This window comes from Ornithodoros turicata, chromosome 1 (genome assembly GCF_037126465.1).
Source record: "Ornithodoros turicata isolate Travis chromosome 1, ASM3712646v1, whole genome shotgun sequence".
Classification (NCBI taxonomy): Eukaryota; Metazoa; Arthropoda; class Arachnida; order Ixodida; family Argasidae; genus Ornithodoros; species Ornithodoros turicata.
Window position 1 is genome coordinate 8,160,406 of NC_088201.1, and position 27,665 is coordinate 8,188,070.

At 46.2% G+C, this 27,665-nt stretch overlaps 1 protein-coding gene across 3 annotated transcripts in view; it reads left to right on the plus strand.

Annotated features, from left to right (window-relative positions):
- Nucleotides 1-27,665, plus strand: part of LOC135377431 (octopamine receptor beta-2R-like) — a 398,704-nt gene that overhangs the window by 155,785 nt on the left and 215,254 nt on the right. The window contains exon 3 of one of the 3 annotated variants that reach the window (XM_064609828.1): nucleotides 4,287-4,466. The exons of the other annotated variants lie outside the window; for them this stretch is intronic. The gene's annotated coding sequence lies outside the window, so the exon portion shown is untranslated. Of the gene's footprint in view, nucleotides 1-4,286; nucleotides 4,467-27,665 lie in introns of those variants that run through there. 3 annotated transcript variants of the gene reach the window in all.

The following is a 27,665-nucleotide window of genomic DNA, read 5'->3' on the forward strand; positions in this document are numbered from 1 at the left end:
TCGCGGAAAAGCCACGACAAATACCTGTATTACATTCCTAAACATACACAGAAACAAGAAGAAAACATATTTTTCATGTTCAATAAAACAATCTAATTCGTGCCATTTGTCAGTGAAAAATTGATGAGGACGATCAATGAAATTCATGCGGTAGACATGCGTTAGCATTGACTAACATCGTAGCGTATCTGCCACTTTAAAGGTAAGGGTGGGGAGTTCTAGCTGCTTCACCTAGGATTCCAGTTAACAATCCAATCCAATCCAATGTCGAGGCCTCAGACTCGTCGACGATCAATTTTTTCCGACATGGGCCTTCTAATGCTGACGCATTAAAAGTCTACTTTCGCCCATCAAATTACCAGAACAAGGTAGTCTTCATCGTGACTCGCTGCACAGTTACAATTTTGTGACGTATAACCCCGTTAAAAAAAAAAAAGAAGGGAAGAAAAATAGTTTACAATTAACCAGTCCAACCAGCTGCATCTTCTGAACTTTCATGTTCCGTTTGACGAAAATTATGGTTCTACTCATTTCTTTTCACACCGAGATAATAACTGACAAGCACCAACAAACAAAAGTATAAACCATTCCCTCCCAACCTACCCCCGTCGAAACGATTTATCACACGCAATGTGTATACTACTGCCCGCCTACGAATGTCAGTCCTTCGTGGTCCATGTTTTATCCCGGACACGTTTGTGTGGTCTGGCTGTGTAAATATGTGGCCTGCCAGCGTGGTACGGCAATTAGTACGGTGCAGTCAGGTGCGGGCCCCGACGCTCTATTTCCACTGCGGCGCAGAACGAACAAGACAGACAGAGAGACTCAAATTACCCAAAGCTCGGTAACCAGGCCTCAGCTAATAAATAACCAGAGGGCGCGCGCAACCCCCGTACACGGTCAAAGTTCGAGAAGGATATTTGCAAATTGCCAACGGGTTCCTCGCACACCTCGAAATCGAGAGAGTGAAGAAGAAGAAGAAGAAGAAGAAAAAAAAAAGCAAACAAGCAAGGGAAACACGGCGTTGTAGATGATATTTCAAAAGAGGTGTCATCACGGAATCAGCCACTGAACGTTTTATTCTAATATCCTTCCCACTGAATCGCAATGAACCGCCAAAAAAAATAAGTAAATGTGAAAAGTTAGCCGACCTAAATTGGAACAGACCGCAAGCTAGAGCATAATCCATTTGGCGAAGTTCTTCCTTGCGAAACTGCATCTGTAGGCACGTATGTGAATGACTTGCTGAATATATGAATGAATGAAGGCGATGGCTTGAGGGTTGAATGTGGCGCAAGTGTCTGTCTAGGCTAACTAATGCGTATTCAAGTTGCTCGACGCCCAACAGGGGAGGCAGAAGGGGGGTTACAGGGGTTACTGTAGACCTCCTGAATTTGTGAAGGGGGCACAAAATTCCCATGAAGGTGAGGCGCCTAAGTGTTATCTCAGGTGCCGCATGCGGATAAAATGCCATAACCCCTTTTCCTGAATCGATCAAACTGCCTTCTTTCTTCGCTCACTGCCAGCATGGTCAAGGCTTTGTCGATTGATGCTGTAGAACTAACGACGAATGGCGGTGGGGAATGGAAGGAGGCGCCGGTTGGGATCTGGGGGTCCCCCTGAATTCATGACGTTGCTGCGCCGCCCCTGATTCCCATTAATATGCGCCATTCGAGACTGAGCGGACCGATACAAAAGTGTAATAGCACACGATTAGTTGGAACAGGTATACAATTATTAGTTGCCTCAGAACGTAAAACCGCGTATTATTATTTCGATTAGTACTAGTTAAAAGCATTTACCTGAACTGAAGTGCCACAAATTTTATCACTATGCAGGTGAATGGCGCCAGATGACCACTATATACATAAACGTATATAACAGGATGGTTCAACGAGAGAAATTGGTGCATCACAACAGGATGAACTTGAGAAAGAGTGTGTCGTTTTCTTTCGCACGTAAACTAAAGTAACTACAGTGAACCCTCGTTATTATGACCATGGTCGTTCCCGAAAAATTTGGTCATAATGCGGAATTGTCATATTAACGGGGGGGATTTGCTGAGGTTTCACTGCATTGTTCCCCCAAGAGTATGGTCGTAAAGCGCGTATGTCAGATTATCGGGGGTCATATTAACGAGGGTTCACTGTATAGCGTTTGTAGTCATGAATCTCACAAACGCTTACGTCCTCCTACCTTAGTCAAGCGCCATAAAAGCTTTTCCACTTTTACACCTGCGTCTCGCTCGTTGGTGGTAGCCAAGGTCGTGCTGGAAGACTGGCAGGTGGTGGGTTCGAATCCTACCAGCGGATGTGCTGTCCGAGGTCTTCCCTGGGTTTTCGGAAGACCTTCCAGACGAATGTCGGCACAGTTCCCCCCCTGAAGTCGGCCCAGGACGCATACTAACTCCCCTGTAACCCCGCTCCTTCCTGCTGTCCTCTCTCCATCTGTCCACATCTGTACGCCGCTCAGAGCCACAGTTGCTTCGCGGCGCTCACATGGAGTTAAAAAAATATACTTTTACACCTCTGCTTATAGTGATCCCGCGCGTTTGAGCCCGACCAAGGATGTCTGGCAGCTCCTTAGTCCCTTAGCTATGACTTTTTTTTTTTTTTTTTTTGGAACGGACGTTCAATACGAGGTGCGGTATGGCCCTTCCCCCACCTATACCCGAGCCCTTTCTGTTTCGCTCTGCGGACAAACACAGCATGGCGACGTCATCGATAACGCGTACGCGGCTACCGCCACGGACAAATAATAAATTGGGAGTAACGTTTCAAGCAAACACGGACCTCCCGTTTCCCCAATACGCCTACCTTCCTCATTTTCGCTGATGCTCGCAGCGCCTGATTATGTAGCGGCGCAAATAAAGCGATATCAGTGTCGGCCAGACGCTTCAGTCTCTCTAACGACTCCTTCCGTACACAAAGTGCCGGGACTAAATGGTTGCAAAGCGTGCCGCGTCCCCCGCGGGACGCGAGCCATAACTCTTCTTGCGGAATTGCTTCAAACGTATTTGCTTCCCTCCCAAAAGTCACAGCGTCTGCACTATGTAACCACGCGGGACCTTGCTTGATGAGCTCGCGTTTCCACATGTGAGAGAGACGCCCCCTAGACGCACTGCACGCCGGCAGCCCGCCTTGGTCGCCCTACCTGAGTTCTGGGAAGCTGACAGAATGGCGTAAATGCGGGCTAGCTGGTGGATAAATTCCATGATAGGCAAGCCTGAGCGATGGGCAAGACACGAAGGCTTTGAGCCTTCGTGTTTGTGTTTGTTTACGTGTCTTACCCACCGCTCAGGCTTGCCTATCATGGAATTCTGGGAAGCTGCTCGCAGTTTTGATCGCGCAGTGCCATTGACTGAAGATTCCTTTTCGCAGTCTGTGGAAAAGAAAGTGGGCAGGGTACATGGGAATTAGGTCAGTGGCGACAACAGCGACAGAAGAGCAGGTCCACGAGGGGTTGCAGGCAACGGGTTGTTCGTCACTCAAGGAAGCTGAGGTTCGGTTTGGTTTGGTTCGGTTTGAAAAAAGAAGCGTATATAAAAACGTCTACATGTCTCTACATTTAGCCGGGTATTCCAGCACGCTTAAGATGGCAGGCTTCGGTACCAGACTAAAGAAGGTCAGCAATCTGAGGAAGCGGGTTTGTCTTCAGAGTTGAGTGCGCTGGGTGTGCAGCAGACGTGCAAGCTCAACCGTTGTATATCTGGACGATAAAGTTCTCATGACGCGCAAAGCTAGAAAGCAAGTAAGCCAAATCCATCATTTTGGAAATCTCGCCCCTCGAAGGATAGGTCCTGTCCGAGACGCAGTGACAGAGAACACGGCAACGACCAATAACTGCCCTTGTCACAAGGCCGCGCGCCACGATTGTACGTAACGTAAAAAGTGAGGACACTTGGCGAGGAAAGAAATGAGGCCAGAGACGAGGGTCAGGCACGACCGCACTGTATCGGCAAGAGGAGGAGGATGTCCAAACAGAATCTGTGGGCGAACTCTTCGAGATACAGTCGCGTTGGCTCGGCAACGTCTGCTACGAGGAACCTCTCTTGAGAAGTTTCGATTGCCGATGGCGTCAGGGTAGTCGTACAGTTGGATATGCGATTATAAAGAAGAGTGACCGACTCAGCACAAGTGAAGTCTGTGTCTGCCATGTTTAATCGGGAAGCTACCTAAGCAAGGTGAACTTTACCTTTAGTCACGTTTGGATGGTAGGCGGTAAAAGCGACGCTTGCTGTGCTCGGTTTTGGGGGCTGATTTTATACGGCCGACACCTCTTTGCAGCTTTCAACCAGGATGGCGTGCCAGTGTTTGAGCGTCAGTCAAGATTCAGAGCCCGGGGTCGCTCGTCACTTCGTTCGTTGATGGCGTGCAAGGTGAACTAAAGAGTACACTGACTTCTTCCGACCGGGACCTGGACCTGGACTTCTTCAAGAGCCCGCGAGCGCACTTGCATCTCAAGGATAGGGTTCGTGCCCGATTCCATATGCGTTTGGAGAAAAGGTCTCCGAGGAATTGGGTCGTTTGGTTAGCGCGAGAATAATCTGCTGGCTTTCGCGCAATGAAAGCATCCGCCTGTGTGCAGATTTCACGATAACCATCAATGGAGCATGCATATCACAGAGCTTTACCCGTTATCACGCATCGGATATATCTTTGTGGCAGTGGGCGGTGTTCAGCACTATAGATCTCAGAGACGCCTACAAAAGATTGTCCTAGACGAAGCGTCCAAAAAGTTAGCTATAGTCAACGGCCACAAGTGCCTGTTTAGTTTTAATCACCTGTCATTTGCGATTGCCTCTGCTCCAGCCATATTTCAGGGCTGCGTCAAGACGATTCTGCAGGGAATTACGTGGGCTGCAAGCCTATTTGGATGACATCACTTTTCGGAAAAGGGGGAGACACAAAAAGACATGAGCGGCACTATACAACGATTCCGTGAGCATGAAGTGAAACTTAATCCTCAGAAATGTAAATATCAGGAGAATGAGGAGGAATATGTGAGCCACATCACTGCTACAGACGGACTCACCCGAAGGAGGAGTGTTAAGGAAGATGACCCCACTGGCTTCATCCCGCGCATCCTCGTGATCTTACTTTAACGAGCTCCATATGCATTCGATACGTGTGTCGTCACACTATCAGCCCAGCCGCCTATCCATATTTTTCTTCGCATATCAATTCCTGTCAGCCCAGACTATGATTGATTGATTGATTGATTGAAAGAAAAAATGGGGATTGTAGCCCTCATCACGAGGGCCGGCTACCCCAGATCACCTAAGGAAAGGAATTCCAGACACATCCACCATCACCCACTGGAGATGTCGCGAAGCGGCGACGAACGCCACAGACAGGTCATAGCCCATCTAACAGCTTGGTGTCCCTTAAAAACTGTGTAACGGCTCGCAAAGCTGGCAGTTGAGTGCTCATTGGCCATGGGCCCAGCACCTTCTGCACTCCGAAGGGTCGATTGTCAACCCGGCCTAACGCCCTTTTTCTTTCCTTTTCTTTTTCGTTTGCCCCTTCCCCCTTTTTTTTCGGAATAGCAAGCCGGCTCTTTGCCTGGCTAACCTTTCCTTTCTTTTTTTCTTAATAAACATATCCCCCCCCCCCCCCCCGGCCTAACGCGGCTACAAGTCTGTCACGACACTCAGAGTATCTTGGGCACGTAACTATAATATGTTCGACGAGCCCAGACTATACTTATGGCTCCTTGATTTCTTGTACAAGGAGAACACCAGGGCGGTGTTAACGGTGCTTCCTCCAACCTCGGCCACGGAGCTCAAGTCGTTCTTAGATGGGACTCATACCTATGCACTACCATCGCTTCTCGCAAATGGTAGCGACATAAATAGTAATACTTGGGAGTAGAGTTCACGTAAGTGTAAATCGCTTCTCGGCCTCTTAGGCTAGGAGGATAAAAGAGAAGGCACATTATTGGCCTGATAGCGTGAGCTCTTGGGGAAAGAGGTTCCTTGGAATTTCTTCGCAAAGCGGAGCTATTGGCCAGCAGACTGAGGGAGAGGAGTCCTGTAATCGCACCGAACAGCCGCTACTGGATTCCGTTCCCGCACTTTGATATCACAGCGGAGCGCCATTATCCTCAACTGGAGTGAGAGGCCTTAGCTTTGGTGTTCGACATGACCAAATTTTGTCAGTACCTCCTGTAGGGCGAACTTTAATCTCGGTAACGGCTCACAAGTCACTGGTTGGGCTGCTTTATCCTGAGAGACCAGTACCTGACACTGTTGCAGCCCGGAGCGGTGCAGCCGAGTGCACACTTGTGTACCCTCTTCATGGCGGGTAACAGCGAGGTGTCAGCAGATACGTTTAGTCGTATGCCAAGCATACCTGTCTTTGCTGAGGCAGACAGAACGCATGTCTGAAGATGACTAGGAATACGTTCTTCTGACTGAGAAAAGGGAAATGTTAAGGGAAGAGCACCAGGAGGAAAGCAGCCGACATTTCGAACACAGATTGTTCGAACTGAGAAGAGTCTCTCGTCCCGAGGCTCTTCCTGATTGAGGATAACAGGGACGGCTGTATTTTGCGACAGTGTACGGCAAAACATTTAACGTCGACCCATGTCTCAAAGTAGTAATAAAGTGGATTAAGGAGGATTGGCCCGGAAACTCAATGAAGCTGTTCCCATTCTGGAGGGTGTTCTGTAAGGCAAGCGGGAGCACATTTTTCTTCGTTACATCTGACCGGAAAGTGATCTTAAGCCACAGGTGAAGAGGCTTGGTATTTCGAACAGAAACTGCTCTTTAAAAAATGCTTCTGATGGAACTATGGGCTGCCCCTGAACTGAAGCTTATACACTATGATAAATGATATTCAAAGGTCTCATGCTGTTACACAATGTACAGGGATATTTTTTAGCCTTTACAGATTACTTGCAAAAAAAAAAGAAAAGAAAAAAAAGCCACGAGCGCAGTATAGATGTCGTTTTTGCAGTTGAGTTATACAGCTGGTGTGCGTGTCGTCTGGCTGTGGCGTCGTTCCACGTAGCTCTAGCAGAATGGAGTTACACGGCGAAGCGGACGTCCTCTCAAAGACAGTATGCAACGACAAGATGACGAATTTCCTAAAATTCATTAACTCTTTAATGAGGAAATTTCGGCAGAAAGCGAGATTGCAGAATGGAAGACGATCCTCGTTGAAAGCCATTCTATACTTTTGAAAATCCTGAAACGAACGTGCTGTGAAATATCTATCGCCGAATTTCGCTAAGCAAATGAGCCGAAACCAAGACCGCGCGCCTCAGGAGCGCGTGACCTTCACCCACGGAGGCTTATCTGGGCCCGTAAAGTGGCTGATCTGGCCAACACCTGCCCCAATCATCTCCATCGCTAAAGCACGTGACCCTCTGACGTGGAAGGAGCGCCGTCCTCCGTGCGCTCCCGAGCGGTGCGGTTTCGGCTCATTTGCATAGCAAAATTCGGAGATGGATATTTGAACGTACCTGCGCGGTTTATATTTTTAACGAATGGCTTTTAACGAGTACTGTCTCCCATTCAACTCCCATTTTGCTAGAGAGTTAATTAGCGAATTTTAGACAATTAGTCATCTTGTTCTTATATACTCTCTTCGAGAGGATCTCCGCCTGGCCGTATATAGCTCAACTGCAAAAACATATATGGTGCTCTCATAGTTTTTTAATAAAAACTACATACATAGTGTACATAGTGTACATACATAGTGTACATAGTTTTTTAATAAAAACTATGTACATAGTAATAAAATAAACGCAATGTGTCTCGAACTCTGAACATAATGCAAGGCTTGGTTCTCCTTGAAGATAACTTTTTCTAATACCATACACAAGTACCTCGACCTTTCTCATTTTATTAGCTCATCGTATTTGTGGCCCGTCAATCTCTCTTATGCACGTGGTGCGGTGTGCATTTCAACGGGGATTAAAAAAAGAGGCTTACGCTCTTTTCAATAAGTAAATAAATAAATAAATAAATAAAATAAAAAAAACTCAAGCTTATTCACAAAAATATTGCGTCCCATCAATCAAAATTTTTTCGTCTCTTCCATTTGACGTTCCTTAGGATATATGTTGTCCAGCATGGCACACGGTGCTAAGCCCCGCTGTGTATTACAGATGCATTCCGCCAGCGTTCTTTGGCTGAAAGGAAACTTAAATCCGGGGTTGCCTATAATGTGGTGCGCCTTGAAGCTGCCTGCAGCTGAAATCGCCTTAGCTCCACCGCAAGCTCGGACCAGTTGCAACACACAGCTGGGTGTTGCCAATGCTAAGGCTCGCTAGGATGTTTCTTGTAGTGCACGGGTTAAAGGACGGGGACGCAAAGCGTTGTTGCTGCTGCTAGATCTCGATGCTCCGAGTCAGGTGTGTGGTGGCACGTTAGTTAGTTACTCAGCGAATGGAAGCTGAAGGAACTTTCGTACCATTTTGTTTTCTAGAAATGGCATGTTCTACTCAAGATATTGAGATTTTACTAATGCCTTACTGTTCATGCCTCACGTGCACATGCGCGCTGTCGCATTAAATGGTTAGCAAATGAAAACGCATGGCAAAAACAAATAAGAAGATATCTATGACAAGCATTAGAGACAAGCCTCTCTCGTTTGGACTCCCGAGCCTTCGACATCACGAAACTATTAGGTCCTCCTTCGTCCGACAAGGCGCTAAGAGCACTTGAAGACTTTTTGCATGCAACCGGGCTTATGGACACCCTATGACACGGTGAATGTGTGTGATGTGTCCTGTGTGTGCCCCCGGTGATTCCGCCACTTTACTCTAACTTGGGCGCAGCTCTTGAACTTTTGACCTACATGTTGAACTCAATTATCATCTCTGTTCGTCTCTGGACATCATCCTTTTGCGTTTTCATCATCTCATCATCAGATTGAACTTTCTGTATTAAGTGTACTGGGGTAGCCAGTTTGACTTCGTCGAAACTTACATCCCCATTTTTTTCTTTATTCACATCACATCACATCACATCAAGATATCTATGACGGTTCAAACTGTCAGAAGATGGTATCTTCAAGACACTTCTAATATTAAAATCGCCATGATGATCTAACAAATAAATGGTATTCTTCCTTGTTGATTTGCTGTTATGATGGTGCGTTATTTCTGTAGTTCCCGATGACATCTTCCTCACAGTATTTATGGTTGTAGTTACGGAATTGAATACTGTATTTATATTTTGTATTTAAATACTCTATATAGAAACGTATTTATGCATAGTACTTTGTATTTATATATAAATACTGCAAAAAAAATGTATTTATGCACACATCTGGCAGAAACGAACGCCGCCAAGCTGCCATTTTGAAGCCCTCGGTCACCATGCTTTGAACGCTCTGTTCCGTTTTTATCGAATTCTTCAAACCTCCTCTGCTATTTATTTCAGTTCGAAAGTGCAGTGCATAGGTAAGTGTATAGCTACAGGTATGGTGAGCTAGCTCAGCATCCTACAGGTTTTGTCAGCGTGGGCCTTAAGATGGTGGTCATAGTATCAGACGAGGCGGTTGTCTTCTCTTCACCCTACGGGGAGGGAGCTAGTATTCAGGACACCCTATAGGCGAGAGGGGAACTCTCCTGCCCCTAGCACGAAACAGAAGCATACAAGGTATAAACAACCTTCCCATACACCAGTGCTTCCAAAACTCTGCCACCCTGTGGCCTACCAAAAAGGGTAATACATCGCGTCGACCCCCCCCCCCCCCCCCCCGGGTTTTCGCGATGCCACGAGCTGAAATTTAATTTGACAATTAATATAGTCAGAGCGATTGTGGAAAAAGGCGAAAAAAAAAAAAACGCATGCCAGCAGGAATGGTTGTTCTTTTTCACTAAAGTGAGTTTGTTTGTTAGACCACGGTGTCTGCTCTTGGTCTGCACAGCGCGGTCTAAGGACACCATTTATTGTCCTGTTTTTTTTTTTTTTCTGCATAGAAGGAAACCGAGAGGCACGGACGAAAACGACAAATACATACAAAGATCATTACTTTTTTAAGTTACCTAGCCGTTTCGAGACCCCCCTGCGAGCGCGGCCCACAGTTTGGGTAAACACTGCCCTACACAATGACCATGCGCACGTGAACAGAAGAGTACATAAACGAAACTGAATATGTTCTCAAACTTCTTACAATCACCAGAAAATGTCGCCTGTAATGACTCAATTCCGAAACAGGAATCGCGTTACCCACACAGAAGCCGACGTGGAGCCAATGGCCAGAGAGGATCCTCCAATCAATTCTGTCCGTGCCCGAAACGTGGCCCCAATACAATTCCACTTCACTATACTCTCCGTGACGATGGGAAAGGAATATGGGTGATTGCACTGAAATCCTCTGGCAAGACGCCAGAACACGCGCGTCACATATTATGCCCTTTAATACCGCTTAAATTGTTTGGCTCTGACCTGGAGCGATGCTTTGCCTCAATCGAACCCCCATCAGTGGGACCAGCCCAGTCTTCCTCGTAGACGCAGCACACAGGCTAAGCTGTGTCGAACGCTAAACAATTATAGCTTCTGTACAGGAATCATTATGGAAGCTCTTCTCGTTAATAACCTAACCTCTGTCGTACTGGAGACGTACAATCCAAGCCTTAACCTTATGTCTGCGATGCCAAGAAAAAAAGAAAAGAAAACATTTCCTTACAAACGTTTGTGTTGCGTCAAATACACAGCACTGCTTCTTCGTCCCTCGTGTACTCTAGGCCTGACATATTACTGCTTATTATTATATGCACGATAGACCTCATATACCTGTATCGAAGCCATTATCCATTGCGCTTTATTCATAATACAGTACCAGTGGCAGTCATAACCTTTGCATCCAAACTAGGCCCCATCCGCGTGTGATGTACAGAACTGGAGAAATAAAACGCAGAACCAATTTAGAGGATTGGATTTCTGCAACAGTTTATCACGAACGATAACGACCTTGCACCTTATGGCGCTTACCATCACTATGCAGAATATTTAAATTCGCAATTTATTGCCAGCGGTTCCTCTCCTGTGACGTCAGCATGGGGCAACTTCCGGTTTCTCCATCGTGACACATTGGGGGGTCACAGCTTCGAGAAAGAGTCGTTTATTTTCTCACAATTCCGCTCAGAATATCTTTAATACACAGTTCTTCAAAACAGTTCTCGGTGACGTCACCAAAACGCGTGCCTGCTAATGCCGTCCGCCTTTCTTGTGTACCTACCTAGCACAGGTCGTGTATAACCTTAGTTTGATAACCTTGATTCTCTTGTACCATGTGACTTAGCGCCGCGAAGCAACTGTGGCTATGAGCGACGTACAGATGTGGACAGACGGAGAGAGGATAGCAGAAAGGAGTGGGGGACAGGGGGGTTAGTATGCGTCCTGGGCCGACTTCAGGGGGAACTGTGCCGACATTCGTCTGGAAAGTCTTCGGAAAACCCAGGGAAAACCTCAGACAGCACAGCCGGCGGTAGGATTCGAACCCACCACCTCCCAGTCTTCAGCACGACCTTGGTTACCACCAACGAGCGGACGCCTTAGCCCACTCGGCCATGCCGCTGGTGTACCATGTGACTGGTTTTTGATATATGCTTCACCACTTGCAACAGGTCCTCAAACCTGAAGAAGTGCAGCCTACTGCACGAAAGTCTTGTTTTTAATGTATATAGTAAACAGCTGATGCTCTTAACCGTCTTTGTTATTTTTGTTATTTGTTATTCTTAGTTTGACAGCCAGGTTTCCCATGGATGTCCCTTGAAGCGAACAGAACGATATACCCCAAAGTTCAGTGAACGACATCGGGACCAAGCTACGTGTAATCCCTTTATTTGATGTGCGTTTTCACAGTCCCTGACAGGCACACAAACGACGTCCGAGCCCACAGTGGTCCGGCCGCGAGATTTCTGCAATTAGATCCCGACAGGAAAAGCGCGGCTTCGTTGCTAGGCTGCGGTTCATTAGCAGCCTGCCATTGTCCGAGGAGCATCCGAGGGACACCGCGCCGACTGTGTTGGCTTGGCTCGCATCGCGCACGCTACAGTATATAGTCCGATGTGGGTGACATTAAACATTTTGAGGTCATTACACTCTTCGCAAGACAGTGGAAAGAGTGGGCGCGTACGTTCAGGATGGGACCTCAAACGCATGGCAAAGACGTAGCTAGACCATGTTAGATGAGCTCATGTGATATGCAGCACGTAATGGAGTATAGGGTACAGGAAATCCTGCGGTAACGCGCCTCATGTCATCCTCATCATCATGTATTTGTTATTTGCTGAGAACACACATGAAGAGGCTTTTATTACCCTTTTGTGTTTTCTCTTTCAAAGATCGAAACACTATACGATTGTGCTCCTCCCTATAGTATAGTATAGTAGCAACAGTGGCCAGTAGTAGTGGCGGGAGTAGCCAGTCCCGAGTGGCTCGAGACTACCATCTCCATTTTTTTCTTTTAAAATCAACAGTGGCAGGTCACCATCTGTCAATATAAAACGTGTCCTTTTCTCAAACCGGTGTTGCGCAGGGGATTCTAGCGCTGCCAGAAGTAGTCGCAGTTATTTATTTATTTGTTTCAAGGGAACAAGAAGAGATTAAGCATCTATTTATAAACATCTGTTTATATCTAATTTATCTATCTTCGTTAAACATCTACGCAAACATCTATTTTTTCTGCGTCAGTCTTGTTTTAAGAAACGCAGACTCAAAACAACCAGGTCAGAATTTTGAACAATGCCATATTCAAACTGAGATTGGAGTCAAATATTTCTTGTTGAAAGATATATAGGGTGGGTGCTATAAAAAGTCAGTCACATTTTCGCGCGCGACGCTATACCATACTTGACAGGCAGACTTCTGCTGCCACATAGTGAATAATTTATGCCAGAGAAACCCACGAAAAAATCGTGGTTACCAGCCACTGCGCAACGAAATAAATACGACCACGCAAACTTTCATCTTCACGTATTTCCTGTGCGCTTTACCGATGGATGGAGGCGAAAGTTTGCGTGGTCGTATTTATTTTGTTACACCAGTGCTTGGTAACCACAATATTTTCCTAGATTTCTCTGGCATAAATTCTTTACTCTGAGGCAGAGGAAGTCTGTGCGTCAAGGTGGTATCGCGTCAAGGAGGTATCAAGTCTTGCACGAAAATGTGACTGACCTTTTTAGAGCACCCACACCCTGTATGTCCCAATGAAACTAATCCAAATGGATCCATCTGCATATCTTCATCTTCATTTATCTCCTAATCTAATCTAAAAGCAAATTCAAGAAGTGAGCTTCATCCCATGCTCATGTACAGAAGACAGCACGTCTTCGAATTAAAGAACCGAACGCGTCTTTTGGCGTCAACATGTTATTTTGATCTATCGATCGATTGGATGTTTAATGGCGGAACAACAATAGCATGTTATAAACGGAACTATTATTTCGTCAACAATGCGTGAGATCCACGTATTGGTACAATTATGATTGTTTCCTTAACTAGTTTCCACTTTCGCCTGCATGATATTCTCCGCCCAGGACAATAAAAACGAAATTTACGTTGCAATATTTTAGGTTAGGTTGGGTTGAATTCGCTTGCGGGAATTCAACCTCCCCTTGTTATTTTACCTTGTTATTTTACCAACCAACCAACCAACGTAAGGAGAGCGAGTCGCAAGTGCCGCGTGCAGCAGCTGTGCAGCACTCTTAGGACGCAGACCCGACCTTGAAAGTACCGTTCGATATTCATCGATTCACGGTCATCACGCAAATACGATCAATACATCATTCAATGCTTTTCTGTATTCTTTTCTTTCCCGCCCTTTCTTTGCTGTGCAGCGCCCGAAACGACATCGCGAAGAACGGTGCATAGATGGTACGCAGTACCCGTGCTGATAACTAATTTATGACACTGTAAAGTTTATGCCCGGGATTTATCCCTCTCCCGTAATAGTGGATACGCCCTTGGCAGCAGTAGGGCTGGCCTATACGGGTGGCAGGTCTTGATTAGCGACATATTACATGCGAAGTGCTCATAAATGCGTGTGGCAAAAATAAGTGGCAAAACTTTATTATCCCTCTGGAAATAATGCCTGGAACTTCAGTGAATTCGTTATTATTATTATTATTATTATTATTATTGTTGTAACCTTGTAGCCTTGACGGTTGCTGCTACCCGGCTGTCCGCTATCAATCCCTCAATGATTGCCAGTATTGCTCCAATATTGCATTCGCGCGGGTATAATAAATTATCGAGCCCGTACGTTCGAAATAGTTCATTAACTAGAGAACGGCTTGGGGCGCGCCGAGGTCCCTTAAGTGCCTCACTAACGCCAGGCAGAATCATAGTTGTAACTTACTTCAAAGTGCTTCGTAGGTGATTAGAAAAATCAAAATAAACAGGTCGTTGCAGGGGTATGAAAACTCATATGAAACAACTTGCACAGTTCAAAGTACTTAAGCAGCTACGCGCAACTTCAGACAACAAGTTGAGACCACATTTCAAATTCTGCCAGTTTTTTCTTTTTTTTTTGTCTCCCTCCTTTCTACAGCAGCGAACAACAGGCGGAACGAGTAGCAGGATTTAATACATTGCACTCAGCTCTGGAGTTTAGTTTCGTGAGACACACGCACGGTTCTGGAGAGAGTACAGCTTGGGACAAAAGTTTACGGAACACCGGGGTGTCCCATTTCTCCACTGGAATGGTACCCTAGCGGCAAACAGGAGCGGACACGCATGCTGAGCGATGAATAGAATAGCCGGTCACCAGTTTCCTATTGGATCTCTTCGTGATAGCTAGCATGGGGCCACTCCGATGAAGAAATACGCCACTGCCGGTGTTCCGTAAACTTTTGTCCCAAGCTGTATACACTGTGTTCGGGTTAATGTGCGATGCGTTCGACAATCTGCAGAAAACACTCTGCAGAAACAACTCTGCAGAAAACACGCAATTCCGAACGAAGAAGTACCAATGCTCGCCTTGGGTATCACGCACGTCCTCTGACTCCCATATATTACGACGCAACATGCGAAAGCGAAGTCGCACTCATTCAGATCGGTTCAGGCCGCAACGACGTACAGGCCCCCTTTCCGTTGATGCTGTAATTTCCGCCGTGGTTTCTGGGCGCTCCCCGCTCATTTTGCAATGCGGAAAGCGGACACAACGTCATTTTGGGATAATATAGCATGCGTATGTAAAAGACCGTACGTAAACGCGTTTGCGCTCCGAAGCGCACACAGTTCAGTGATGCAGGGTGCTTGCCTGCGATGCGCATGGACTCCAATCTTTCTACCGGCTATACTACGCGTCGCAGCTGCCGCAAACTTCGAGCGACTTTTAACCCTCTTTCAGGAATTAGATTAGAAGCAAAACAGAACTTCCGGCCAGCTGGTTACAAGCCAGGCTAAACTTCGTGTGACTGTAGCTTACGCGAAGTTGCCAAATACGCGAGGTTTGCAGTGCAGCCTGCACTGCATTATAGGGAGTACTTCAATTCCCATTTATTATAAGTACATTTCCAACTTTGAGGTGGGAGGGGGCGGTTTCTTTCTCGAAGCGCGTAGCGAGGGGAGGGGGAAACCTAATTTTTAACCTAATGCTATTGGGGGGGGGGGGGGGGGGCGATCGCCCAACCGCCCCCTGGATCCGTCTTTGATTTCAAATTATGTACTTTGTACTGTACTTAAAGTACTTTTTCCCACTACTTTCCCTTCCACTACTCAAGCACCCGAACTGGCACTCCATAAAAAAAAAAAAAAAAAAAGGGATCGTACAATACAAAATATAACTTTTGTGCCTCGATATCGAAGGAACATTTTTGAAGAAAATCCATTGTTGAGAGGCTTGAAATGTTGACAAGGAACTAGCACTGTAATGTTGTTCTAAGTTAACAGCTGGAATGTGCAGAGGCACGCATGCGTTATGACACTGCGGCCGCACGATGGCTTGGGTTTGTCTTTTCTCCCAATGCATGACTCTAGTGCCTTTTTTGCGGTGTTTCCCCCGTTGGCAGTTAATAATCATTCTAGGCCTATTTCACAATGTGTGATTGGCTTTTAAGTATTACATGATGACGTAAAGTAACATTTTACCCTGTTTAATTAGTCACATGGATTACACTGCTGCAGATAACAAAGTCATAGTACCATGTGAAATCCGTCTAGTAAATCTCTCCCACACAACAAAGTCATATGACAAAAATGAAGGTTGGAATTGCGCTTTATCTTCTTTATTTTCTCGTATACTCGTTTTTGAAACATGTGACGCTTCGGGAAGCAGTAACAAACGCTCAGAAATGTATAATATCTGCTGGCTTGTGCCTTTCTCAATTTTCCTTGCGCATTATACCCGAAGATTAAAACTAGTGCACATATGCACTAGGCAGGGAGATGGATCACCGATCCCGGATCAGTCAGGGTATAAGACTGTTTTGCACGATCACAGCACAGCTGATTGCCTGTGTGCATGTAAATGTAAATTATGCCATCTGATTCAGTTCATATTCACGGGTAAGCACTTATCCAGTAGGACTTCACAGTCGAATTCATAAAGAAAAAAATTCATTCATAAATTTATTTTATCCTGAAGAAGGAGGAGCTTCCTCCGAAACGTCGATCCTCTGTATCTTTAACTTCCGTCTCAGACTCAATTATTCATTATTGGCTATTAAGTCGCGGCCTTCAGACACTCTCTCTTTGCATTCTACATATATAATTATATACATTTGCAATCTGGTACTTTGTACTGTACTTAAAGTACTAATGACGCCAGGTAACACTTTAAGTACAATTGTGTGAGGTACTTTGCCCATCACTGACTGTAGCACACCAGCTAGTGGACCCGTGCCAATTTTCCCTATCGCCAATGTTTTCCTAAGAGGTCTCACTCTTTTTGGTTGTATGCTTATAACCGAATGACCGAGTCTAAATCTCGGATATGTACGCGCTGTATGAAGTATTCAAGGACCTCAGGTAGACACCCTATAAGTACCTCAACTCACTGAGCTCCTGGCAGGCCCAGTTACGTATGCAGCGCTGAGATGGAAGCTCTATATTGAGCACAATAAGAAACGACGACGATAAACAAAGGCTTACCCTTCCTGAGAGATGCTGAGCAGGCGCTCTTCAGTCGTAGTTATGCAAGACGTCTGTCTCGGCGGGAAACATTTCCGAGCAAATCCAAGCCTCACGCACACGTTGAGTATTCGCCAAGCACTGGCGGTATCATGCAAAACGTGCAAAGGAACGCTGCTACTACGAGATAAGTGAAAGAGTGACAGTCATTCCTTCTCTCCCCACTGATAACGGCAAACACGTTACGTCAGATAGCGGGTACGAATTCTGCTAGTCAGCGTTGAGTACCAGTGTTGCGAATTGTGTCGGACAGGAGCTTTGCGTGGTAGATATCACGGTAAGAAGTAGAAAAAAGGAAACGCGAGAGGCTCGAAGCGCGTGAACAGCAACCACAAAGACGAATGTCAAGGACATTGCACAGGGTACTCTTCTCAGCAGAACAGTATATCGTACGTAGTCGCCTTTGCGTACGCAAGGGATAGCGTTGGTGGTTCCGCGCACGCGCAAGACACAAGCACAGCTTTGCGCATTGCGCAGAACCACCACGCTATCCGTTACGTACGCACTAAAACTCACTATAATAAGGCTCGTTTCACACCTACCGTTTTTCTCTTCCATTTACTTCACAACTACAACCGAGAGGCAATCGAGCCCCGTAGATTCCAACGGGCTCGATTTGCCTCCGTGAAAAACACGGACGAGAAAAACGGTGGTGTGAAACCGGCCAAAACATTTTTGAGCAGCGGTCTCCTATATACAGCTCCATGCGGAGCGGAGTGTGACTTACATGATCTACATCATATGTGTCACACGATTTTTGTGTGGAGACAAACTTTTAGAATAATCATAAAATGCAATACCATATAGACATGGAGGTCTTTAAGAGGCGCATCTCTTTTTGCTGTTTTAGAGCGCAGTGGCCGATCCTGCCCCGGCAATATGTCCTTTCAAACATATAATAATAATACTAATAATTTGGGGCTTTACGTCGCGAGACAACTGCGATCCTTTCAAACGTACAGTTCCGCTAATTTTATTGCTTTGTTCGCGAGCTGCGCGCTCATTGCTCTCACAAGAAAGATTATAGGAGTCCAGCAATTCCGATTTTTCGCTGTCGTACCCAGCTCAATCTTGACGCAACGCTTCTTCACCGTCACTCAGCTGGTTCACGTCAGTTTCTTTGAAACGCCTTGTGGAACTCTCAGGGCCAGTTCTCACTTGGCGACGCCCGACGCGGCGTCGTGAGCGGGCGGCGGAAGTAGAGGCGCATTTCCGCCGCCCCGTCAGCGCGCACGATTTTCATGTTCCCACTTCAGTGGCCTTCCGTCGTCCAAAGCAGACGAAAAATCAGGGGGCGTGGACTTTCTGTGTCACCTAATTGGTCGCTAACTGTCGTTCTCGGCAGCTCTCGCCGACGTCGTGAAAGAAGTTCGGCATGGCAGTTTTTTTTACTCGACGTCTCTCCTCTCCCGACTCCGGAAATGCGCGTCTATTTCCGCCGCCCGCTCACGACGCCGCGTCGGACGTCGCCAAGTGAGAGCTGGCCCTCAGTACCAGGTTCATACATTCTATTATTTCTATGAACACATCACGTTGAGGACTTTTTCGTTTTGTGACGATTTCTCACGTCCCCCCCCCTTTTTTTTTTCTTTCTTCTATCCACCACCATCATCATCGTGATTGTGATTTCACGGGATGGGGGGGGGGAGGGGGTGATATGTTTATTATATTAAAAAAATAGGAGGGAAAGGTTAGCCATCGCGGGATGACTAGGCAATGATATGGCAGGTGCGTGGGCTTCGGAAAGGAATGCGGACAAGGGATGGTGTCATGGTGAAGCGACACCAGTCGTGTATAGGATATATTCGAGTCGTGTGTAAGGGAAATAGAAGTGAGAACCAAGCGTAAAACTGCCAACAGGAAGCCAACACCGGCAGCAGCTTCACAATTGAGTGGAGAGCATGTGAGCGTGAGAGTGCATGTCACAAAAGTAAGGCTGCTTGTACAGGTGTGGAGAAAAACAAGCCCCTTGAAGACAAAGGGCACATGGGAGTATAGAATCATGAGATGCTGTCTGTATCTATATTTGCATTAGTGAAAGCATGATACAACATGTAAGAGAGGACGGACAGGCGAGAAGGGCATTGTTCATCCCCGCATCCCATCCTTTCATGCCTTTGGAATATGGCTACCCTTGGATTACGGCTACGTTACTATCGCTGTTGCTTGCTTGCCATTCTCGAGCTATTGTGTATATCCAGAATGCTCCAGATGATTATGCCAAAAGAGGTTCCCCGGGGGAATGTGCGGCACACGTTGCGCAGAGCTGAATGGTAGTTGAGCAGCGTGTTGAATGGTACACTGGTCAGGTGTGACGACCTGGCAGTGGGAGTGCAATCAGACGTTCGAGATCCGATTCCACGGCTCATGGGCTTCCATACTGCAAATGTATATGGCCGCGTAATAGATACGAGAATTCCGGAAGCATAATACTAGAAATTGAATTTTAAAATTTAAAATCAAATTTAAATTTAATTTAATACTAGAAAATTAGCATATTCCCATTCCGTAGATAGCTACATTGTCTATCGGTTTTCTTCACAATACCACAGGTGTGTGTGTGTGTGTGTGTGAGAGAGAGAGAGAGAGAAAGAGAGAGTGATGATGGGGTGCACTAAACGGCATTCAGAAATGTGTGTTAGAATTGAGAAACCTCACAATGATCCACAGACCGACCGCTGTGGCGTCGCTCATGATCTCAGTTGTCTCGCGACGTAAACACCCAATTATTGAAATAGAAACCTCACAATGCGGACGGCTTTTCAGCGTTCCGTGTCGCGGACAACGCGTAGTTCTAACCGTGGCCAAGTGTAATGGAACACTACAAACTCTATATTCGGCTTGCGAAAAATCAGGACCACCCAAGGCCGTCCACGACTTACGCAGAACACAGTCGGTGCTGCCTGGTAACAAATATTCGGCCTATAGTACAACGTGAAACGCGACACACACATAAACAAGTTACGTAATCACCCAATTAACCGCGCCTACAATTAGAAACCTTATCATTAAGGAGCTCATACACTATAGATCTGGCAATGCCCAGCACTCTAACGGTAACGTACACCAGAGTGTCTCGAAATTCCCGAGCAATCCGATGATCACCAGCCGAATTACAGGGAATCATTCGTAAGTCCGTTGTGAAACGTGATCCCGCGAGCTAATTTCGTAACAGCGTTGCCTGCTGGCCTCGAACTCCCATAATGTACGTATGTTTATCCAAATCTAAAGAGTGAAATTTCTGAATTGCAACGCGCCTTGCGCGTAAACTCTCTGCGGTTTTGGAGAGGCCTTTATACACGCCGCAACCGTGATGAAATTTTCTTAAACAAAACGAAATTACAAGTGTGTGAACAATACCCGAAGTCGTTGATACCACGATAATTTAATATGATGATGATGATGAATTGAGTTATTATGGCGCATAAACAACGAGGATAATTTAATACCGCAATTCGAGCCACATCGAAAATCGAAGTTCACGATATTTGAATGAATAATCGTTGTGTTAAAAAAGATTAGATTAGAAGGAAAATGAAAAATATGAAAAAAGAAAACGGTATTGGAGTAGTCAGTTCGACGGGGTCGAATCTGACTACATGAATACTCACAGACTGGGAATAATAACTGCTCAAATACTTTCATGTGACTACGAAGCCTTCATTGTAGATGTCGTTTATGAAGCTCGGGGTCAGAAAAAGCAGGAAACACAGTTAGGAAAAGAAGGTATGATTAAGTAGAGAATTAGAAATTAAAGTAAGAAGAAAGAAACAAAAAAAGTGAGGTGAGATCAAAGAAGGTGATGGCATTATCATAGTTCTGTCAGCCGACATTGCCCTCGTGTTCGCGCTGTTAGAAAAATATGTGAAATTGCAGAAACTCCAGCTCACTTTCAGACAACTCCCATTCCCTAAGGACTCGAAAAGAAAGCAATATATTCGTGCTCACGTTTGCTATAACTGGATACAGGGAGTTTCCGCTAACGTGGAAAAAAAAATAATGTTCAAAAATTATTTTTCTGAATACTATGGAGTCAAAGCAATTTATCTCGGGGGAGATGGGGGAGATTTTGCCATGACTTCTGAGCACTTTTATGAAATTTAATTCGCGAAAAATTTAATTTTCCCAATTGATCTCCGAAATTTGCAGGGTCGACCTCACGTTTATTGCTTTTTTATTTATTTTTTTTACAGCAACAGAAAGTGCAAGTCGGATTTACCCCATTGCATCGTAAAATACAGGCTCTATTACTATGATGATAGCCGGGAAAAAAAATGCGAAAAAGGCCGTTTCGAGGGACGCAAATTGTCAGCCGGGCTCAATTCTTCGTCAAATGAATGCAAGATGCGGCGGAAGGAAAACGGTCACCTGCCCCTTCCTGTTTATTCCTTCTCGCTCTTCTTTCAGATAACTTTGCGTTGCAAGCACGCTGCCGTTATCAGGAGAAACTTGGAAAAGGGAAAGTGAAAGGGCAGTTACATGGCCTCCTCGCATCGCTTCTTTCGGAGGTTTGAGTGCGGCCGGCAATTTGCGCTCCTCGAAACGACGATTTTCGCAATCTTGTTTGGGTCAGTACCATTGTAGTAGTGAATGTATTTTGCAATACAATGGGGTGAATCCGGCATGCGCTTTCTGTTTCCGTAAAAAAACATGAGGTTGATTAGGGAAATTTCTGAGTTCAATTGTAAAAATTCAATTTCTCGCGAATTAAATTTGATAAAAAGTGCTCGGAAGGCATAGCAAAATATCCCCCAAGATAAATAGCGTTGACCTATAGTGTTCAGACAAGTAGATTTTTTCATACGATTTTTTTTTTCACGTTCGGTGAAACACCCTGTATATTATTTATTAGGCACGTTCATCGCGTTCAACTGAAGTCCTACCGAACACTCCTCTGTTAGGAAAGCATCTGAACCTATTTTCTAAATCGGGGATTCACGTCGTGTATGCTGCATGGCAAACATTTATAACGTATACGGCGGGGTTCTCATGGAGGGTATGAATTCCCACTTTAACAATCGACTCTTAAAGAAAGGAACGATCTCTTTAGTATCACTATCGAATACGTTCCAGACGTCCCAGACGAATGTCGGCACAGTTCCCCCTGAAGTCGGCCCAGGACGCACACTAACCCCTGTCCCCCACTCTTTCCTGCTGACCTCTCTCCATCTGTCCACATCTATTACCATTATTATTATTATTGCAACATATTACGTGAACACTGTAGTGTATAGGAGTGGCAAAAACAGAAATATTACCTTGTCGGGAGTAATAACCAATTAACAGGAGTAACGCAGATGAGAGTGAATGTTCTCTAAACCCCGCAAGAAACTGCTCGAGATTAATATTGCCCTAAATGTCGACGGTGGGAGTATGTTCTAGTCGTTTATGGCTGACAGTCGTTTAGTACTTGGCTAAGTTATAAAGAATTCCAATTAATTTCAAATTAAGACACTGCAAGCCAAACAAAATGATTCAAAAAGGAAAAAAAAAAGTGAAAGAAATAAAAGTATTCTATATTCCACACTAACTGCCAAAGTTCTTTGTCTGGACGAAATTCGTAATTTTCACGACGTTTCTAATCAAGATTCTCTTCTCTTTCGCCGAACAGTAAGGTCGCAAGATTTTGCGTCAAAGATCGCGCACAGTTTCTCGACTAATTACAATTATCTACGATCGATATTCAGCACGTGGGGTTCGTTTTGTTTTGATGAACTACTCTCCGCCGCGCTGATGATGCAAAAAAAAAAAAAAAGATAAAAAGAAGAAAAACAGAAGCAGCTACCCTCCTGGAAGGGAAATTATGGGCAAATGTGGCGTTGCAACTCAGCAAGCAAACGCTTCTCAGGGAGAAATTATCATCCACAATAAAATTATCCCATTGACCAATTATCCCCTGCTGCGACCGCAGAAAATCAAACTGGCTCCGTTCGAAAACATCTGGGACGAAATGGAACACCTCGTCCCATATCAAACCAACAGGCACAATGTAACCAAAGTATCTCGTCAGAGCATCAATGAGTGCCACGTGGCAGCTTTGATAAGCGCGAGGCAGGCACAACGGAGAAACCCTATCCTTCCGGCGAACCATCGACACGAGCTTTCCGTCCCGGCGGCCTGACACGTGATGAGAGGCTCAGTTTCTCTTCAAACAAGCAGCCGAGTCGACGATCAAGAGAGCGTTTGTTCCGGCTCCACTGGGCTAAAAGTGATGATACAGGAGCGCGCTTTCAAAATAGCCGCTTCCCGACTGCACGATCACCGAAAAACACCTCCTGGATTTTCGACGCTTCGGGATAATGACGCTATCTTTATTATTTTTTTTTTCCTGTGTGTGTTGCTGTTTCTGGGAGGGTTGCTTGACGCTAAAAACTCGAATGCGTTTCACCGCGGTGCAATTCCATTCCAACTTCATTTGGAGTGGGAACTCCGCTCGTGTTTGTGCGCCACTGAAAGTAGTTCGGTATAAACATCCTTGTAACAACTCTGTAACGAAATCATGAGGTGATTTTCACATTTGGGCCATTTTCTACTTGTCCCATGGAATCTCTTCGTGGATAACCCGCGCAAGTGAGGTATGGGATGGTCATATTTTTCTTCACGTATCCATTCATCCCTCCATCCAATATGGGATAGTAAGTTTGGACGTCGTCTCGACACACGTCCATATAATTTGTTATCCTTATCATCGTCGTAATCTATATATGGCGTACCTGCTGCGTGTTCACGCGCGACAAACATCTCCGATAAGCATCTGCGATCGAACTTCTCTGAGTTCGGAGACAATGGCATAAACGCAGGCAAGCTGGTGGACAAACCCATGATGATAAACCTGAGCGATGGGGGAAACTCCAACAAGAGATAAACTGATGTTCTGAGGCTGGAACAACATAGAAGGGACAGATACAAACAAAGCCTCAAATTGCCTAAGAAATCAACGATGAAAGATGAAAGTCACTGAAAAGGTTAGCCTCCAAAGGAAACTCCAAGTTCTGCAGGCGTTTGTGGAGTTGTTTACATACACCAAGTTTGTGGATTTAACGTCACCACGAGTGTGATTCCTGGGATCCCCCGTGTCCAACGCCTTTTTCGTCCTCTCATTTATTTTCTTCCCTCTTCTCATGACGAGAACTGGAGAAGTCAGCCCTTCTTCGTGAGCGCCACACTTTCCATTTCCTTTTTCTACCACGAAACCAAACAAACCAACTTGAACTTGAACTGAACATAGTTCAACTTAATCGTTGTCACTCAATGTACGGGCATACAGTTGTTAGGACTGAGGTGACAAGCAAGTCTGGAGAGGGAATATAGCTTTTAATGACCAAGAGGTGAGAAGGCCACAGCAGGACTAACTGGCTCTCGCGCAGGCCGTGCGGTATATACCGAGCTGGTATATACCCAGCTGGTATATACCGAGGTGCGGGAGGAGAATTGGCATTGTGGCTGCCACGTAACTCCCCCTCGCCCACGGAAAGAAAGGAGGTAACATTTCCTCGAGTTTGAGGAACACACAATACGAAGAGGACAACACAGCAACAACACAAGTCTTGTGCTGTCCTCTTCGTATAAACCTTTACCCGAGAAACGTCATCATGACGTTGGTAGGCACACCGAAACCAAAACAGACCGGAAGGGGAGAGCTGGGTTCCACGAATGCGCAATTGTTCGCTGCCTCCTAGTGCAGTAGGACTCCGCTGCAAGTAGGACCTCCGCTGCAAGTAGGACCGAAGATCGCGTCCTTTTCAGAGACCATCGTAACCCCCTCAAGACCGTGGTTTTCGGGCGCGACCTTGTTCGGCACTAGCATTGAACGTAGTTCAACTCTTCCAAACTCGTGGCGCTGTCGAACATTATGACGTCATTTGTTTACAGACAGGTAGAGGTCTATTGTGTGTTCCTCAAACTCAAGGAAATGTTACCTCTTTCTACAGTACACCAGCTCGCTTGCACCATTCTAATTTGCTCGAAAAAAAAAAAGTCTCATAAGTCCTGGGCGGCAGAAACTGTGCAGGCTGGGGCTCCAGGATACCTTCTTGGCGGAAACGGGTGTATAGGAGGTGTTGCGACTCGTGGCGGATTGGTGGGAGAGCGTCAGGGCCCAGGTCGGCTGGCAGGGCGAAGGTAGACAGTAGTGACGACGCGTCAACGTGAGCTCGTTTTAGACGGTCAACGGAGACTGTGTCCGGGCGACCCTCTATGGACAGCCGGTATCTGTTGGGGTGTCGTTCTAGGACGAGGTAGAGGCCTTCGTATAGTGCGGCTGCCATGCGCGTCTGACAGAATCGCGCCGAACAAAAACGTGTGTGGATGCCGGAAGATCCGGTGAGACGTAGGTATAGGTAGGTATAGGTATAGACGTAGGTAGGTGAGACGGAGCTATACGTAGATGACGGTGGGTAGGTGAGGGCCGGGAGTCGAGACACGGTCGCACGCAATTTTGCGAGAAATGAGAGCGCGTCCGCAGGATCGGGAGACGCTACAACACTACACGATCTTCATATTTATCATTTTTTCAATCAATGAATCAATCAATCGAAACTCCGAGAAGCGGTTTACATTTATGTTTAGTGAACTATACCTCTTTTGTATCGGAGCTTTCCCACCCAATTTAAGGAAGGCGTAAATCGCTGGACGTATCCCCGCGGGTAGCTTATTTTTGTCACGGAAAAAGCCGTCATTCAAACTTGCTAAAAGGGGGTTTGTGAATCCGTCGGTGCGGAATGCTTTCAGGGTGTCTGGTACCCATTTTGTCGCGGATACCTCGCGTAAGGGAGGTGGATGGGCTGGCCGCTGCGGGTCATTCTCGGAAAGTAGTGATTGCTACGGTAATTAAAATGGTAATAATCGGTAACCCCCAGATTCAAAACGTAACGTCGTAGTAACATTCCACCGCAGGGTTTCTCATAACAACGAACCTATACCTACCACTCAACTCCCTGTCTTGCCACTTGCCATCGTCCTCGTGTAAGTATTACACCCCCGTGGCACGAACTGAGCAACAGTACAATAAGATACACATGAGAGAGTTTCAGCGGATCGTACGCTATCCCCTTTGCGCACGTGAGGGATAGCGTTGGTGGTTCTGGCACGCTCTGGTGGCACGCGCGAAACACCTTCGCGCACTGCGCAGAACCACCACGCTATCCCTGACGTACGCAAAGGCGATAGCGTACGACACACTAAAACTCCCTATAGGCGATTTCAGATATTGCCCTTGTGCTCCGCACGGGGGCCCTCCGTCGCCCAAGTCACGCGCATCGCGCAATGCGTCGTGGGAAATGGTTTACATTCGTGCTTGCCTGCCTATTGCTCGAAGGGAGGAGGGAAAACCGAAACCGTTTGCGCTGTTCTTCTTCTGTCTGACTCATGAAAACTAAATCCCAAGGTGCAGTGGGGCAATCGCAACACGGCGCTCTCTGGCGGGCCATCCATGCAATTTCTGAAATCGTCTAGCGGTGGTGGTGAGGCGACCGGCTTGCCGTCGAAAACTGCCTTTACCGTTCAAAGGTCGAATACCACAAGAGGACATCGGATATCTTCACACAGCACAGTGCAAGCAGCGATGGTCGCAATGCGTGTTGCTATTTCTGATCCTATCCTCAAGCAGCAGCAACAGCTGGCTGAAAATACGCGATTACTGTGACAACAAAGCTCTCGGGTGGAAACAGGACGCCACGAAAACATCCTCCCCTCAAAAAAATATCGAGGGAAGAAAAAGCGTTCAATTTAATTGACGATAAAAACAGAAAGCGTTCTCCGCGGTATATAATCGCCATTGGAGATGCCATGCTCTCGTTGCGAAGGATCCGCAACATCATGCGGGCAACGGTTTCCACGGGGCCGTTTGCCCCTCCTGTTTATTTTCGTCTTTACAGTTTGGGAAGATTAAAGTTGTCGTCTTAAGTGTAAAGCAGGGAGGACCTCGACGCCTCACTGGATGAACATTCAGAGAAGGATTTTCAAGACGGAAGAGGAATTATACGGTTGTATATATAGGTCTTCCGTGTGGCTGGAACCTTTAAAAATCTCACAAAGGTGGGATATTTGTCACTCGTAGAAAGCGTATAAGCCGACCCGGAAAGGAGAGCTTGGGGTGGGAAACGAAAATGGCTCTTCGTTGCGAAACGAACGTTAAAACACCAGTTTCGGTTCCACATTTCCTGAAAGTGGAATATCCCTGTCACACGGGCAGTCTTCAATTATCATTCGAACCAATGGCAATTGGAAATGCGCTTAGCGCCACCAAGTGGGTAACCTGTCAACCTGTCAAGCAGCATTGGATGCAACGCTGTTTGACACGTTGACAAGTTACCCGGCTGGTGGCGCTAAGCGCATGTTCAATTGCCATTGGTTTCAATGATAATTGAAGGCTGCCTGTGTGACAGGGGTAGAAGACGTTGAGAGCTCGCCGTTGTGGGCAGCGTCACGACTGCATAGCTGGGTAGGTAGCGGTTAAAACCGGTTGATCGATGGCGTTCCAAGTTAAAGCCGTAAGTAGCCTTTAGTCCAAGCCATAACAGGTCCAAAAACTTGACTTAACTGTAGCAGCTCATTTACTGCAGGCGTCGTA